Genomic DNA, 14,024 nt, shown 5'->3' with positions numbered 1-14,024 from the left:
TCAGATTGTAAACCTTGGGTGAAAAAAGGGAATTTTGATTTTCCCTTTTTGTTTTGGATTGTGTTAATCGTTAAATAATATTTGCCGTAGATTATTTAACAAAACACATGATCTCTTGTCACTTTAATCCCAAAGGTTGCTTCTTCGTCCAACCCAAATACATCTTCTCATAAAAAAGTAAACAACCGCATTCTAATGAATTGAATTTGAAAATCGTTCAGGTTAAAAGATCATTATACAGAGTTTGCATCTGTTATCTCTCTAATTTGATTAGTGCAAACTCATAAAATATATAACATTCTTTTTAGTGCAATTTTTGTTATGATACATGTTCATGATGTTACCAAAATTAAACACGTATATCTATTTTAAGTTAAATTATCAACTTCATATGTGTGGTGCAGCGGGTTTCATTGTTTTGTTGTCATCGGGTTTTTTAAATTTTTTTTTTTATTTCTGGTGGTGTGGTTTGAAAACAAGTGAAAATGTTATCAAAGTTGACCGAGTAGAGATGTTGTTTAAGTAAATATACAAAATACCGTAATTGGTTGCTGGACTAGTTGTATTTATACGTCATATACACTTTGCACTTTTATTTCGTTCTTGAGTAAAAAGACATGGTTTAATTTTATCATAAAGAATCTGTGAAAGTTTTATTAAATTTTATTTAGTGGTATAGAAGGAGTTGCGAATCAGAGATGGGTCTTCAATATTATAGGAAAAATAGCAGTTCAATGGGTTTTTTTATTATTGGAGAGGAGTGATATGTTTCCGATTAAAAAAGTAAGAAAAAAAGAACAATGGCACTACATTTATGTGAAATTAATATTGAATTTCATTGAGTGGTGAATGAGGAGTTGCAGATAAGAGGTAGTTATCCCAAAGGGTAACGGCCCACCGTACCTCCAGGGATTTTTAGTGAGATCATTTTCTTAAAAACTCTAGATTCTACTAAATCAATTTAATTACATATATTCATTTGAATGTTAGAAATCAAAATGTTCTTTGTCAGATTTAATCAAGTCTCGTTGGCCATGTTGGCGTCGGAAGCAAATTGAAAAGGGGGAAAGGGGGGTTTAAAAAGTAATTGGTGGAGAATTTTAAAAAAGTAAACCATTGACCAAACTCAAAAGTCCTATTTTGTGGGTGAATAAGTGGAAGGTGGGGAAAGGATCATTTTTTTCACTTCATGTTTTTGTTTTTTTTTTTTTTAAAAACTACCACTTATCCTTCTTTTACTATCCACAGCAAGGTGCCTGTTGAAAGATAGGGGAGGGAGAGGGGTTAACCTACGCCCAAATGTCCAATACCTATATTATGTCTATCAATGCATAAAAATGCCCCCTCCCCCCGTTCCGACACTTATGCCTCTTATGTAATTCATGGATAGCACTCCTTTTTGAAGACAAAATAATGGACTATCATGCTGAAAGTTAGTTAAAAGGTAAAAGCGTCTTAATTTCGACTTAAACTGCAAAATATACGATATCGGCGTTTCTTGGATCAATTCAGTTGAGTATAAGTTTTCACAAGGTTCTAACGCATTTTATGGTTAAGGTTAATATTAAGTCCTATATATCTACACAATCGGTGAAACCATAATTTCTCCGTAAACAATCGACTACGCCTGTTCTCTCTCGAAGACGGTTCTAATAATTATTGGGTCAAAAAGAAAGAATCACAAAAATAGGAAGAATCTGAAATAAACTATCGCATCTAGTAACTGCTATAAAACTCTATATTGTTGTAATAGTGATTTTTTGATAATCAGATTCCTTTGGTGAGGAACTGATTTTTTGGTAGGAATTGTATTTTGTATCTGCTATTTCATTATAGAACTGCGAGTTATCCACGGCTTTTGCTGCTGTATTTTTCCCTTTTTGATCTTCTCTTATTTTCCTCTTGTTTACAATTCGTACTCCGACGTATATAAGGAAAACAAAGAGAAGTGTCGAAAAAATGGAAATAAATACTGTCGATGTCTTTGGAATTTCGTCTTCTACAAGGTAAAGGATAGAGATTACAAAAAGAAAGCTTAATTTTAATTTATTTAATTTTAAGGACAATCATTTTATTGACTTGTAATTAGTATGTAAAATAAATTAATGAAAATTAAATTTAAAAGAATGAAGAAAAAAGTTTTGACATTTATACGTCAAAGTATGTGTTTGAACAGTATACTCTTTTTAAAGATTATTAACCACTATAGTCGATAAAATATAAAAGCTTTTGTTTCAACAGTATATTGTTAAAGTTAAGTGGATAGAGACATTTTCAAAATTCGACGAAACACTGAAATTCCAATGGGCGCGAAGCGTTATCAAGTTTTTCCCCCGACGCCTGTTCAACAGAGCGAACTTTTGAGAGCGCTGCCAAATTTCCTTATACCTCCAACAGAATTGTTCAAGAGCGTTATATGTTGAATAGGCCTTTATTTTTTATTTCTATGAAGCAGAATATATACCAAAAATTTTTTACTTCTTGCATACAATTCAATAGGTTAATTACACTTATCTGAGATACTTATGCTAAACTTTTCTTTTCGTGTTTTCAACGACAACACCCCTACATGCATGTGATCTTACGGCTATGTATATTTTGCTGGTTTACAGTATGTTTGACATATGCATATTTTAATATATTTATCACACCTGGGCATATATTCGTGATTCTCGTTAACAATTTCCATTACATTTAGGACCTGTCCAATTCCCTCTACAACCATTAGGAAAACTCCCTTGACCGATCACAGATTGTCCCTATTAAATTTCCACATTACTCTCGCAGTTAACCCCATAAAAACCATCAGCACAAACTGAAACATATCATATTTAGTCATAATAACCACATTTTATTAAAAAAAACTTTTTCTTGATTCATTGTTTCCTGAACAAGGGGAAAGATGTTCCCACAAAATAGATATTGGGTAGGAGGTTTTGATCAAGAATCGCATATTTAAGAAATAATTATAATATACGTTATGTAATGGAATTTGTTAAGTTAATCCATATTTCGTGTCGCTACCTTTCCACTTTACTTATATATCTTTGTTGAAATAAACATGAAAAATTTTGATGCAAATGTGTCAGTATATATTGCTTATAATTTACGATGACGTAGATCCAAAAGGACTTACTGTTACATTTTGATCCATTCCAGTGGTTTTGACATCCGTTCGGACAAATACCCGTTACGTGGTTGCATGAGGTTACAAGGGAACACTTGCCACAGACATGTGTACAATTATGTCCGTAATACCCATCCTTACAATCTGTTTCAAAACAAAGTTTGAAAGCTGAATGTAATAAAGCGTATCGCTAATAATTTAATAGCTGAATACCAATTCAAAATTAGGAGAGACTGAATACAAGTTTTTCGTTTATCCTCTAATTTTGAATTTTTGAATTTTAGAAGTTGTAATTTTACAGTCTTTTGTATTTTAGATTCATGTAGACATTCGTTTAATTTGTTAGGTAACATTTTAATATTCTGAAAGAAAAAGACTAAAAAAATGTCATTTGATTTTAATATAATTTAATTTCACTTGTATCAAGCTATTTCATTGGCTGAAGCATTCATAAGGAAGCATATAATATTTTGGATAACATAACTTGCCTACGTCACAATGAGTTACGTCAAAACGTATTACTCCGCTTGACGTTACTTTTAAACAGCGTCGAATTCGGAACCCTTATTCTGGAGGAAAATTTGTCTTATTTTCTATACTAGAACTGAAATTAAATTATGAGGAATGAAATTAATTTCAACTTATGTAATACGATATAACAAAACTTGGGGCAGTTTACTTTTTTTTTTTCTAAAACGCTTTGCGGTTTATAGAGTGTAAACTGCCCCTAGTTATGTTATATCGTATAACATAAGTTGAAATTAGCTCCATTCCTTAATTAAAAACAATGTTTACTACTTTCTTATGTTTCTTTAAAAGGGGGAGGGGGTTAAAAAAACCAATCTCCTGGCTCTAGAATTTTCGACAAAACAAATAAAGATATGTTAGCTATGATGGTACCTATATTTCTTGACAACTCTTTGTTGTTAACTATCATATTTTTGTTATCAAATATTTTTTTTGTAAAGAAATAATTAATCGACTAATTAAAACCTTTAGATTCTCAATACACGGAGAATAAAGTAAGTTGTGTCCCATTTAAAACCATTTTTCCCATGTCCCGTTTTTCCTATTTTTTTTAACATTCGAGAAAACCTTATATATTCTTTGATCGGGATCAATTATTATATCGCATTCCGCTTTAATTTTGATTAGGGTACGGAGTCAGTCCTCTGATTACGGAAAGCATATTATATTTGTCATCAATCTGCTAGTAATAACAGTATTAACTGGTAAAAAAAAAAACAATGAAGAAGCGTAAATAAAGAAAGATTTCACAAGTGACAAGGAAAATACAGTAGAATACTGTGCTTTATATTTCCACTAAGATTTTCTTGTTGTAATCAAATAAACGTTTGCAGTATAATTTTGAATTATTTCCAAAAAAAATTACTGACCATTACAAAAAGAACCATTCCAATGATCATCACATCCTTCCGGACAAATTCCTGTTACATTATGACAATATGTCCCCGGTTTACAACTACCACAAGTCTCCGTACAGTTGCCACAATAGAATCCTTTTTCACACACTTAGAAATGAAAATTAAACAAACAAAAAAAAAACAATTAATTATAACGAAAGGGAAAATACCACGAATTATAGAAAAAAGCAGATTTAAGTGAGTCATGGTATTTGACCCCACCTCTCATGTTTTTGAGGTCTGCGTTTGCTCTGCTCCAATTTCGTATTGTATACTGGACTTTTGAGCCTAGATACTGTTTGTTGTCTCCATATATTTCATACAAATAATACCAGTTCTTACCGTCACAATGTAATCCTCCCCAGCCATGTAGACACCCCTCAGAACAGACTCCTGTGACGTTGTTACAGATAGTCCCAGTTTTACAGTTACCACACATTTGTTCACAGTTAAATCCATAATAACCATCTATACATACTATAACATAAAGTACTGAAGCATATACGGACAACAAATATGTTTACAGATTAGAACAAAATCAATTTTTCATATATTGCACACAAAGGTTGTTTTCTGGGCATTATTTTTACACTGTAAATAATTAAATGTATCGAGTAATCGTCAACTATGCAAAATTATGGACATTTCCAAGGAGCGCAGATTTTTTCCTGTTGAGTGCTTACTTTTACATTATAACAATGTCTGGAAGATCTTTTACTATATAGATAATTATCTAGCTCAATATTTAATACAACGAAAATAATGGGTTATTTCAACACACAAGTAAGCTGTCGTAAAAAAAAAGACAACCACCCTATCCTCAACTCTTGGCCTTCCCATGTTAGTACCCCTAAAACATTTGATGTACTACCTATGACCACTAGAAAGGTTTTCTTATCTATTATCAATTATGTATCTTTACATGATCAATGTCAAAGTAAACAGTATACTTTAAAAGTCATGCTTCTAGCAAAAATTCTTTAATGTCATATTTATATCAATCTTATAAAAGTTAGATGTTAGATCCGCTCGAATACTCACTACACTAAATCTGATCCATAGAGGGTCACATCTGAGGTCAAATTAGGAACAACTCTAGACTTCTTTGCTTCAAGACATACCCGATGATTTTAAGCATCCCTCTATGGGATGTTGTTAGATGTTTGTGCAGCCAGTATGCGAGCGCATCTAACATCTGATTTTAATTAGATTGTATTTATATCGATATACTTACCCGAACAATCAAGTCGTTCCATAAATCGTTCTCTACAGCCATATTTGCAGGATCCGTTAAAAGCATCACACTCACTATCCTTACAATGAAGTGGGCACAATGAACAGTTTTCTCCATAGTGTTGGGATTTACACCCTAAATATAGTTATCATTTTAAAGTACATTGTAATGTCATAGAATGTAAATTACAATCAATATGAATTCATGAGTAGACTTCTGTTTTCGGTCTGACGATTAAGTAAATTATAGATCATGCAGTAAGATATGCTATTCAGGATAAACTAAAAATTACAATTATAGATTTGCTTGAGAGTGATTAAATAAATCATACAACTTTTCTTGTATTAGCAACGCCTGTTGAATACAAAATGTCTGTCTGCAAATTGATCTAAACAGGACTTTCTCTCTAAACCCCCTTTCCCGAAATCACGCATTTAATGCATATATACCATTTCCTATTTCTGACGCAAAACCACGTATAAACCGTTTCTCCGCAATCACGCACTTTCAAAAGTAAATTTAATCTGAAGTTAATAAACTGTCAATTTCCTTTTATTTTATACATGCTTAAATCTGGCAAAATAAGAAAAGTTATGATCTAATTAAAAAACTACCATCGTAATAAGATATAATGTATTTATGCATAACGTTAGAGAAACCGCTCTATAAGTGCTTGAAGGGAAAGGGTATTGTAATATTTCTATGACGTGTATTTTAAGTGTATGTTGCGTCACAGTGCAGTAAGTTGTAAAGAGTTAACCACCATGAAATATTAATTTTAAATGCTTTTCTACTTAACATTTTCGAACCGCAAAATTAATAGTTTTTCCTCAAACCTTGAAAATTTGACTCCACAAAAATTTGAGATTTTACGTATGATATGGATATCTCCAGTGCATTGTTTATAATCCATATATTTTTTGGCATAAAAATATTTAACCTTAATTAATGATGTTATGGATATTGAATTCAGATCGAAGATTTTTTCGTCCTTTTTTATGTTAAAAGAATTCCAGACTTCTCTACAGAAATCTCCAACAGGCAATATTAACGACATATCTCATTATTTCTAATCAGAACTCTGGATTTTGGAATTTTTATATTTTAATAGATGCTGATATAAATAAACTGATTTTAAAATACAATGAACATTTAGTGCCTGTCTCCAAACAGTACGTACCAAAAACCATAACTTCACAGATCTCAATGGTTGCAAATAGCGGAGCATATCCGACGCAACTTGTTGTAATTGGAGGATTCTTTGAGTTATATATAGCTATTCCTTGAGTCACTCTATTGACGGTCACATACATCACTTGTTTGGGACAGGAAGACGGATCCTGAACGTAAACCATGTCTCCCTTAGAAGATGGCGGTATGTATGTTGTCTCATTGAACACAAATACTGAAAATCCAGTATGGCGATTTACAGCTGAAATTGTAGAAAATCAAACATAAGGAAACAAACGTACATTAACTTGAATTATTCCTCTCCACAATGTTAATCAAAGGGTTATTGTCAAACCTAAAGTGTTTATGTCTTGTATTTTATTTGTTAAAAACTATCTTTGATTTTTACATATCTTTATATATTTCTATTGACAAGTCCTTGAACTTTCACAAATTACCAGTTTATTCTTAATATTTATGAAAAATGACATAAATGAAAAACTATATTCATAAAAAAATTAAAAAATATAATATAGAAAATTCAGAGTGAAAATGTTCGAAAGGAAAACGCGCTCACAGTATAATGTCAGTCCGTGCTCGGTGGTGTATGCAGACTTTAACAATTGAACACATCCAGTGAATCGTAAACATTAACAATAACAGAGATGGTGCCCTGTTTACGAAAACAGTTTATGTTTCACGGGTATATTCAATTTGTTAAATTCTGTACAGAACAATGAGCACTGACTGACGATACTAATGGGGGGGGGGGGCTACTTTCGAACATTTCTTCTCTGAATTTTCTGTATCATTGTTTTAATATTTTTCATTGATATACAACAAAATTGTCACTTTTCTTAAGTTCTAAAAATAAAATTATAATATTTGCAAGTTTAAGGATGTGTCAATCAAACCCGTTCAGTAATTCGAAAATTCAATAATTTCGAGATGAAATAATATTTTTATTATATTTTAGTGTGAAATGCTTTTACAATACATGTATATAAGTCGTAATATTATACAGAAAAATTGTGAAAATATGAAGTACAAATCTGTGTCAATACAACCTTAAGTGTTGGTAATAGCCTTTTATCAGATTAAAATAAACTATACATATAAAACTCTACATTTTATATATAAGCCCACATTTTTAAAAAAGTTACTGCAGTATATTATTTTTGTCTTTGTACTTTCATAAAAATATTCAAATTATTTATATTAGTCTTTTATGATAGAAATTCGGGGTTTATTTCGAGGAATAAATCATGAATTTATATCAAAAGTCTGGCACAATGTATATTACATTCTTAAAATTCTAAATAATGAAATGAAGGTTACTGATATTTTTGAAGAAAATTTTCAAGTAAGCCACATTAGACAACTGTTTCAGAGTAAATTTCCACCATGCCGTCTTGTAGGATAAGGGCGTAGTAATACTGCAGGTTACGTCACCAAAATCCATCTCAAGACGTCCATCAATCGCCTTGTCTGCTTGCCACATGTTATTACCAAAATTGTTAGCACTTCCTGATGCCGCACCTTTGAAAGCAATGTTCTGGGCTAGGTTTTCTAAATCGATAAAAAATATTGTACATGTAAAAATTAATTCATTTTTTCCCCATTCTATTATTTAACCCTTAAAGAAATTGTACTTATCTCATAACCATTTTGTGTGACAAAAAATAAGTTTATTTCTAGCTGAAAAAAAATGAAAAGCAAATGAAACGCAATAAATTGTTTTACATTTATGAAACATCATGATTATATTGTAAATTAATTTTTGAAATGATTTTGGAAGTTATGGAGATTTCCTAAAGAAGTTGTAAAGAAATGTTGAAAAGGTTTTATAACTGACCAATTGTTGAGGGATTTTTTGTTGCTTTACAAAGCTTTCATCGCCCATTCTGTTCCTTTCCTACCTGCGATGCAGGATTTGAATACGTAAGAATTAACACTACCTTCGGATGCTTCCATATAAAGATGGCATCATGGATTTATAAATCTTGAGAAGAAGATTTTTTTTTTAGATTTTCTTACAAATTCTTATGCTCGTTGATTGTGACCCACGTCTTGCCCCGGGTTAATTTTTATTTTCGCTTACCAAAGATATTGTAATGAGTAATGAATAAGGCAATGGGCCTATACCATTCAAACGTTGGTGTGACCTGGAATAATGGAACAGTCCAGGAGCCTGTTCACCCCTGTTTGAATGGTGTAGCAGAGGCAGTCTCGACTATTCTGAAACCCGTAGAAGAAGTGGGAAGTTGAAAAGAAGACAATAGGTAATATTAGAACAGAAGAATTAAAATAGTGAAATAAAATTAAGGCTAGGGGACAGAGCGCCGGTAAATGGTAAGCCAAGAAATTGCGGTGAAGTGCAAGGTATAGTAATCCTAAATAAGGGTGAGGTACTGAGTGCTCATTACAATAGGAACTTGGTTTTGGAACCGGGTGCAAGGAACCCAGTCATACAGGTAGTACTTGGTAACAGAGAACCTCGGCTTGTAGATCCCGCTGTTTACAAAAAAAAAAAAAAAACAAAGGACAAGGATCCCATGAAAATAATAAATAATCATTGTTGTATATAATATTGATTCCCAGAATAATTATAGGTTCAGATAGAGCCAGAGGAAAAGTTCATATATATTTCGATAATATTGGACCCTGTATCTCCTGAAAACGGACCCTTTATTATGTTACACGTTACAATATACTGAAAAGAAAATGAAACGCTTAAGAACAGACTATGCGAATGTTTTTTGACTTTGTGGCCGAAAATTATGAAAAGTGGTCAAATGTTTATTTTTGTTTCTTTGCACTAAAATCGCTGGTCAAAACTACTCAATCATGAAATGTATAGCGTCCCATAAGTGAAGTTAAAAAATGTCCAAAACACGTGCATGTTGATGATGACAATTTTATGACAACATTTTGTAGTGCGAAGCAATGCATTAGAGTTATAGACATCGTTTTCCGCATTTGAAGTCAGTATCAATTTCTTGCAATCATGGTAAGGCTGACAAAAGTTACACTGGGTCCAGTACCTAAATTGCGTAAGTGAATAAAAAGGCAACAACATGTTGCTGTGCAGTTTGTTTTCAACTTTTCAACAACAACCAAAAAAATTTCAGCTGTCAGAGAGTAACTTGAAAGGTTTCCAACCAACCATGGCGATGACGTTGGTGCGTAACAACCTCACATTAAGACATGCCACCTCGGTTATTGTCAAGGCATCATCACTGAAACCAAAATTTCTACAGCAGACTGTCATACCCATATTTTCCACCCTAAAATTGACAGGAACTCTCTGCTCTAATTTGGTCTGAGAGCTTGGCAACTTTACGTCGATTTTACTCTCACAGGCGCACGTACACGTCGTATGCGTAATGTTTTAGCATGTTCATACCATGAAAATTAAGCAGTGTTTGTCGAGACTCTCTTACAATCATTCACGTGTACCAACCCAGCTGGATTCTGTTAATTCTATCCTAAATCGAAATTCGTGGATTAAACGGGAAACGGGATTTGTGGTTTTGGAATAATACAGCTACACTCAACTATTGGATGGGTTGAATAATAATTCTTTGAGAAGATAAATGCTCTGGTGAACACAATGCACAAGAAATTCAAGGTTGTTATAATTACTGGTGTACAGGGGAGATGATGAGCAAATTTTATTTTCAATTTAGGGTGTATCAAAATATCGATTTCAATAACTCAGGAATTATCAGTCAAAGTCGCCTAAGATTTTGATACATGTAACAGGCTGATTAAAGATGAATTAGAATGTTTGATATCAATACTGGAACTTTTTTTCGAAATAATAGTTTGAAATAAATATAAAAGTTTACTATGCGTTTCTTTCTCTTTTCAATATAATTCCTTATTAATATGGCAAAAAATATCACATTATGCTTCCATATAAATATGAGCAATTATTGTTTTTCTGCTCCTGAAAAGAAAAGGGTATTGATTTGAATTAAACCGGAAGTTAGTTTGTGTTAGGAATCTTTATCACATGAGTAATATTTTCTGGCCAAGTGTCTTTTGGGAAAACGATACTTAAATGATCCCATCTAATTCACCTTTTTTTCTTCAATGAAACCTTTTGAAAGAGTAGGTGGACCTTCTTTTGAACAAATTTTATTCCTTTTATCCAAGGATATTTTAAGCTATGTATGGCTGACTATGCCTGAGTGGTTCTGGAGAAGATGACAACGAAACGGTTTAAGAAATAATCAATGACAAATTAACAAAAGAAATGACCAAAGAAAAAAGACGACATTTATCAGGAGAGCTCTGTGCTAAGTTGAGCTACAAACCCTTTATTAACCGGTTTTTTATACACTTTTTTGAATAAAGAATGTGATAGTATATACTATACTGTAGATTCCTTATTTTTGGCGAGTACTTATTTCCGCGAATGGGCTCTTCAACATCGAATCGCGAGAATAATAATTCGCGAATGGACGGTTGGTCAAGAGTTTTTTCATAGATCTCAGCACCATAAAAAAAATGGAGAGTAATTTTATTTCACGTGTGGTGCTACTCGCGAAATTATGCGATAATTTATTCCACGCGTATATAAAGGAATCTACAGTAAATGTGCTTAATATATTTACCTAAACCCATTGCATTGTTGATCAATGATAATCCAACATAGATAACCTGCAAAACAATACCCATTGCGCCCAATATTTTTCATGAACTCTTTTGCTTGCTTTATACAAAACGAATTGAAGGCCAATTGCTGGTCTTTCTTATTTATTTCCCGTTTGGTTTCTCTAAAATGTCCTTATTCTCTGTTATGCCTGCATAATTTATCCCGTTAAATAACGAATTTTTGGTATGGAGTGCTGGAATTACAATAATCTTAATAAATGTGGAGGAAAAAATTAAAAAAAAAACATTTAAAACATTTCCTTTTAAATGTACAGTAGGTGTATTTATAATTAATTTTTCTGTTGAGGTCTTTGGGTAAACTAAGCCATTCAAGAAAAAAATAACGTTAGGTCTCTTTTCTTTTTAAAGGTTTCATTATCTTTCACAAAAATATAAACATAACTATTAATTGCCATTCAAATATCTCAATTCTTCAAATTGTTTTTAAGGAGAATATGTTAGTGCAATCAATACTATTAATATATTTTTAAATGAAATTGAAATATTGACAACTCAGAATCCATAAAGAAACATGCTGTAAATACTGCACATATTCACATATTATACACTAGAGGAAATCTACAATCAGAGTTTTTGGGTGTCATGCGGTGAGGATATATTCACATGTCTATGATGAGAGGCAATGGACAAAAATATTCAAGTACCGTTTATATAGCTTTATGGGATATTGTATACAGGGAAAATTTTCGCCCCCGTTTAATTTTCACCCTATCACCCTACCCTCATTTGGACGAATTTAAAACGGGGCGAATTCAAAGAATACATTATAATGTTTTAAACAAAACTATGACTGGGCGAAATTAAACCGGGACAAAATTGTTTGCAAGTGTCAAAGGGCAAAAATAACTCTGTATACAGTATTTACAAGTAATCTAACTTTTTTTATATATCTTTCATTATTAAAAAAAAATTAATGTTGATATTGTCAAAATCATCGTCAGAAATATCGGTGACAGATACGTTTAAACCTCATGCTTCTTTGTCTTTAGAAGGTTCGGAGCATAATCAAATTTTAAAAAATTCCTCTCTATACTATCTAGTACGTGTTTTCATTAACACCATACGATGTATTATCTGAAACTTTACAAGTGACAAACACAGATGTATAGTTGCTTTGAAATAAAAATTGAAAAGCGCTTTGAATAACACGTATTATCTGATAAATTGTATCAGATATGACAAGAATGAATGATTTAGATTGTAATTCAAAAAAAAAACTTCCTCTCAAATGCTCAACTTTTGTAAACACATTTTAACCATCTTGGTCAATGCGTAATATCGCGAGTTATCTCAAAGTTATCAATCTCAGAAAAGTACTTTATCAATCTACCTTAGAACTACATTTAGAAAGAGACGACTGCATTGTTATTTATTATTATTTTCTTTGTAGGTAGTTCAACAAACCAAAATCAAATATATAAATTTCGATTCAACCGTATCAATTTTATATATAATTCTTTACTGAATAACGAAGTCATACGGCTCATCAGTATAAACAAAAATATTTTTTATGGAGGACACATGACGAGAGTGTAGGTGGTGGTGAGGTGGTTGGGGGATGGAACCCCTTGTGTCAAACCTCTCCAAATACCCAACACCAAAAATAACAGAAATTCAATGTATTCTAAATTCTCTTTTAATGCAAGACTAAAATACATAATACTTGTATACATATAAATCAAAGTATTCATTATTTTTGAAATCCATTGCATGGAGCATTAATTTTTCTTTCACCAACATCACGAGAGCTGAGTTACTGAGTAAGCCTGTACTTTTTTCGATTCTGAATTAATATGGGTTGAGATATCTTGAGATATCTTTTTTTCTTAAAGAATCATAAACAGGACATTCAAGCAAAATATGATATTCATCTTTTATGGTCTGATCACTAATATTCTCCTATTTTTATACTTTGGTTATTGGAAGAAAGCCTTATTCTAGTAAATATACTTCTTTGAAATGTATAGATTTTGTAAAATACATATCAATTTTTGGAAAAATTGTCGAACTCGGTGTGCTTATACAAGAAAAACTTTGATGAATTAAAAAAAAAGCATTTCAATGTATTTTGATAGTAGATTTCCAGCCGTTTTTCCTTGTATAAAGATATAAATGGCAGGCCCATAAGAAGCTATTTCATTCAGCCACCAAATCCACCCAAAAAATAAATAAATAAAAAAAATAATAATAATAATAAATTAACTAGGGTAGGGTCGAGAAAATTCTAAAACTTTTTTTAAAAGAAGAGCACTGGTTTTTGAGAGATAAGGTGTCCCGGCAATCTACGCAGGGGTAATAAAGAAGCAAAACAAAATATCTACCTTGACTAAATCAGTGCAACATTATGACGTCATAGTAGGCAAGATGACATTAATTCTAGCACACG

The sequence above is a fragment of the Saccostrea cucullata genome, unplaced genomic scaffold (assembly GCF_032062105.1).
Source record: "Saccostrea cucullata isolate Sc308-1 unplaced genomic scaffold, CSIRO_AGI_Scuc_v1 ctg5162, whole genome shotgun sequence".
Classification (NCBI taxonomy): Eukaryota; Metazoa; Mollusca; class Bivalvia; order Ostreida; family Ostreidae; genus Saccostrea; species Saccostrea cuccullata.
Note: the sequence above shows the minus strand (reverse complement) of the source record.